This window comes from Triticum urartu, chromosome 1A (assembly GCF_056163025.1).
Source record: "Triticum urartu cultivar PI428250 chromosome 1A, HENAU_Tu73, whole genome shotgun sequence".
In the NCBI taxonomy this organism is placed as follows: domain Eukaryota; kingdom Viridiplantae; phylum Streptophyta; class Magnoliopsida; order Poales; family Poaceae; genus Triticum; species Triticum urartu.
The window spans coordinates 420,544,428-420,550,172 of record NC_141873.1 but is presented as its reverse complement, the minus strand read 5'-3'; positions in this window follow the sequence as shown (position 1 = coordinate 420,550,172).

Below are 5,745 nucleotides of genomic sequence, written 5' to 3'. Positions count from 1 at the left end.
GTCTAAACTAAGAAAATGACATAGCAATGCAAGATACCATACGCACGATATGAGCAACATAACCCTGCCAAGTTAGGGCATGCACCTCGGGGGGATATGACTGGTCATCTGTCTCTGAATCCTCCTCTGAGGACCTATCGGTAACCAGCAAGACATGTGCTTCGTCAGATACCATTGTCTGCTCTGAAGACCTTGTTTCCACTCCAGATTTTTTCCATGACCGTGCCGAATGGCTGATGCACAGGAAGAGTAATTGAATGTACTAAAATTGTTGACAAATTTAACACGTAATAAAAAATGATGGCATGATATAATTCACATATAAGATGACTGGCTAACCAGGGTGGCATTGCAAAATTCACATATATGATGCCTGGCTAGAAAATATGGCATTACATGATTCACATATATGATAAAGAAACTAAACAGATGGCATTGACACAAAGCATGTCTAAACTAAGCAGATGACATCTTTAATGTATACAGTAAGCAATGCAAGGCACCATATGCATGATATTACCAACATCAGCAAGCCAAGTTAGAGCGAAGACCTCGTGGGGTAAATAGGAGTGGTCTTCTCCTTCTGAATCCCCCTCAGAACAGTTATCTTCCTCTTGATTATGATCCGAAATGGGTGGAGGGGGCTGCCTTTGCGCCCACCATGGAACGACATCTGCATGAAATTTTATTGCCACGCAAGGCTCGTCTCTTTTGCTCTACATGATCAGTTCCATTGTGTACAATAACTAGCATGCATAGGAATAAAACATAGTGAGATTATGTAAGGAGTGCATGCACAAATCCAAAGTGATGGTAGCAAACTGTGGATAGACCCAAAACCAATGATAGCAGGCAGATAATAGCTTTAGTTAAAAAATACAGATAATGGCTCCTTTAATGTTTGTTTGCACCCAACATGAAACTCATAGTAAACACCGGAGATTAACTAGATAGTAGACAGATAGTACTAATTGCTGCCCGAATATGTACCCCACAACCATTTAAAAACTCAAGCTTCAACATTAGTTTGGACCTGACTCGGAGTCTAATAGGTGAAAACGACGATAATGTAGCATGTCATCATATTAAGCGACGCATAACGTAAGCAGACACAGAAGAGTGCGACCTCTCTTGCGGACCTGTGTAGTCCTCAAGGTCATCTGCTCAGTTGATGATGGTAATGCAGTTGTCGTGGCTGCCGGCGGCTGATACGTCTCCAACGTATCTACTTTTCCAAACACTTTTGCCCTTGTTTTGGACTCTAACTTGCATGATTTGAATGGAACTAACCCGGACTGACGTTGTTTCCAGCAGAACTTCCATGGTGTTATTTATGTGTAGGATCAAACGTTCTCGGAATGACCTGAAACTTCACGGAGACACTTTTCAGAAAATAAGAAAAATACCTGCCAAAGATGAAGGCCAGGGGGCCCACCGTCTTGCCGCGAGGGTGGGGGGCATGCCTCCCCCCTAGGGTGCGCCCCCCTACCTCGTGGGCCCCCTGTTGCGACTCCGACTCCAACTCCACCTCCATATATTGAGTTTCTGGGAGAAAAAAAATCAAGGAGAAGACATCATCGCGTTTTACGATACGGAGCCGCCGCCAAGCCCTAAAACCTCTCGGGAGGGCTGATCTGGAGTCCGTTCGGGGCTCCGGAGAGGGGAATCCGTCGCCATCGTCATCATCAACCATCCTCCATCACCAATTTCATGATGCTCACCGCCGTGCGTGAGTAATTCCATCGTAGGCATGTTGGACGGTGATGGGTTGGATGGGATCTATCATGTAATCGAGTTAGTTGTGTTAGGGTTTGATCCCTAGTATCCACTATGTTCTGAGATTGATGTTGCTATGACTTTGCTATGCTTAATGCTTGTCACTAGGGCCCGAGTGCCATGATTTCAGATCTGAACCTATTATGGTTTCATCAATATATGAGTGTTCTTGATCCTATCTTGCAAGTCTATAGTCACGTATTATGTGTTATGATCCGTTAACCCCGAAGTGCCAATAATCGGGACACTTACCGGTGATGACCGTAGTTTGAGGAGTTCATGTATTCACTATGTGTTAATGCTTTGTTCCGGTACTCTATTAAAAGGAGGCCTTAATATCCCTTAGTTTCCGTAAGGACCCCGCTGCCACGGGAGGGTAGGAGAAAAGATGTCATGCAAGTTATTTTCCATAAGCACGTATGACTATATTTGGAATACATGCCTACATTATATCAATGAACTGGAGCTAGTTCTGTGTCACCCTAGGTTATGACTGTTACATGATGAACTACATCCGGCATAATTCTCCATCACCGATCCATTGCCTACGAACTTTCCATATATTGTTCTTCGCTTATTTACTTTTCCGTTGCTATTGCTATCATCACTACAAAGTACCGAAAACATTACTTTTACTATTGTTACCTTTTGCTACCGTTATCACCACTATCATATTACTTTGCTACTAAACACTTTGTTGTAGATATTAAGTTTCCAGGTGTGGTTGAATTGACAACTCAGCTGCTGATACTTGAGAATATTCTTTGGCTCCCCTTGTGTCGAATCAATAAATTTGGGTTGAATACTCTACCCTCGAAAACTATTGCGATCCCCTATACTTGTGGGTTATCAATACTATTTTCTGGCACCGTTGCCGGGGAGCATAGCTCTATTCTTTGAGTCACTTGGGATATATATATCTGCTTATCATTATGAAGAACTTGAGAGATCCAAAAACCAAGATCTATCCCTCAACTACGAGGGGAGGTAAGGAACTGCCATCTAGCTCTCCACTTGATTCACCTTCTGTTATGAGTAAGTTTGCGACACCTACACCTGCTTCTGCTATTCGTTCTGATATGTCGCATGTTATTGATGATGCCACTTCTGCTATGCATGATACTTATGATGAAACTACCTCTATGCCTGATACTACTATGCCACTTAGTGATTTTCTTGATAAACAACTTGCTAGGGCTAGAGAAATTGAAAATATTGAATATGATGATACTGATGAAAGTGATGATGAAGAACCACTTGCTATTCCTAAGGGTTATGTATTTGATCAAGATGCTTCTTTAGCCATTTTAGCTTGCAGAAATAGAACTAAACTTAAAAGATTATTAGCTAAATGGAGTAAGCAATCTCTAAATGATAGAATGAAACCTGACCCTGCTTTTGCTACTTCACCTATATTTGTTACTGATAAGGATTATGAATTATCTGTTGATCCTAATATAATTACTTTGGTTGAATCTGATCCTTTTCATGGTTATGAATCTGAAACTGTTATGGCACATCTTACTAAATTAAATGATATAGCTACCCTGTTTACTAAAGATGAGAGAACTCGCTACTTTTATATCCTTAAAATATTTCTGTTCTCATTAAAGGGTGATGCTAAGATATGGTTTAATTCTCTTGATCCTGGTTGTGTGCGTAGTCCCCAGGATATGATATATTACTTCTCTGCTAAATATTTCCCTGCTCATAAGAAACAAGCTGCTTTAAGGGATATATATAATTTTGTGCAAATTGAAGAAGAGAGTCTCCCACAAGCTTGGGGTAGGCTTCTCCAATTACTTAATGCTTTGCCTGATCGTCCTCTTAAGAAAAATGAAATACTTGATATCTTTTATAATGGACTAACTGATGCCTCCAGAGATTACCTGGATAGTTGTGCTGGTTCTGTTTTCAGGGAAAGAACACCGGATGAAGCTGAAATTCTATTGAATAATATGTTGACAAATGAAAATAATTGGACACCTCCGGAGCCAATTCTTGAGCCTATTCCTAAACCAACTCCGAAGAAGGGGGGTATTCTATTTCTCAGTCCTGAAGATATGCAAAAGGCAAAGAAATCTATGAAAGAAAAAGGTATTAAAGCTGAAGATGTTAAGAATTTACCTCCGATTGAAGAAATACATGGTCTTAATTTACCGCCTGTTGAAGAAACATATAATCCAAATCCTTTACCTATTGAAGAAACTCATGGTCTTGATAACCCGACACAGGTAGTAAAGGTAAATTCTCTCTATAGATATGATAAAGCTGAAATCCCATTTACTAAAATTGCTAGCCCATGCTTAGATGAGTTTGATAAATATATGGCTAAGAAAGAATATTTTAATGCTTATTTTGGTAGACAATTAAAATACAATTCAAATATGCTTGGACACTTGGGTGATTATATGGCTAATGTTAAAGGTGAACTTAAACTTATTAGTAATCATGCTTCTATGGTTACCACTCAAGTAGAACAAGTACTTAAAGCTCAGAATGATTTGCTCAATGAATTGAATAATAAGAATAATGATAATGCTGTTAGAGTTATGACTAGAGGTGGTAGAATGACTCAGGAACCTTTCTATTATAAAGGCCATCCTAAAAGAATTGAGCAAGATTCTCAGAGAAATAATATAGATGCACCTAGCTCTTCTAAAAAGAAGAAAGAGAAAAAATGATAGGACTCTGCATGCTTCTAGTGATCCTATTGTTGAAATACCTGAGAATCCAAATGATATCTCTATTTCTGATGTTGAAACACAATCAGGTAATGAACCTGAAACTAGTGATAATGTTAACAATAATGTTCATAATGATGCTCAACCTAGTAATGATAATGACATAGAAATTGAACCTGTTGTTGATCTTGATAACCCACAATCAAAGAATCAACGTTATGATAAAAAAAGGTTTTATTGCTAGGAAACATGGTAAAGAAAGAGAGCCTTGGGTTCAGAAACCCATGCCTTTTCCTCCCAAACCATCCAAGAAAAAGGATGATGAGGATTTTGAGCGCTTTGCTGAAATGATTAGACATATTTTTTATGTATGCGATTAACTGATATGCTCAAAACCAATCCTTATGCTAAGTACATGAAAGATGTTATTACAAATAGAAGAAAGATACCGGAAGCTGAAATTTCCACCATGCTTGCTAATTATACTTTTAAGGGTGGAATACCAAAGAAACTTGGAGATCCAGGAGTACCCACTATACCATGCTCTATTAAAAGAAACTATGTTAAAACTGCTTTATGTGATCTTGGAGCTGGTGTTAGTGTTATGCCTCTATCTTTATATCGTAGACTTGATTTGAATAAGTTGACACCTACTGAAATATCTTTGCAAATGGCTGATAAATCAACTGCTATACCTGTCAGTATTTGTGAGGATGTGCCTGTTGTAGTTGCAAATGTTACTATTTTAACGAACTTTGTTATTCTTGATATTCCCGAGGACGATAGTATGTCTATTATTCTTGGAAGACCCTTTTTGAACACTGCAGGGGCTGTTATTATTGCACTAAAGGCAATGTCACTTTTCATGTTAATGGTAATGAGCATACGGTACACTTTCCGAGGAAACAACCTCAAGTTCACAGTATCAACTCTATTGGAAAAATTACATCGATTATATTTGGAGGTTTTGAATTTCCTCTTCCTACTGTCAAGAAGAAATATGATATTCTTATTATTGGTATGTGCATATCCCCGTTGAGGTAACATAGTGTTATTTGAAATTTCTCCGGTTCCATGTTACTCGGAATGAGTTCGTTAACAAGACTTGATCAACCTTGTTAGTGGATTCCTTTTGATGATCATGAGATGGATTAAACTAGAAGGCACAACCTTCTGTACCCCACTTTTACTTTCTATTATTTATATTAAATAAAATGAAAATAAATATTTTTCTGTCTGTTATCTGATTATCCGTGCAATATAAAAATACCTCGAAAATAAAAGT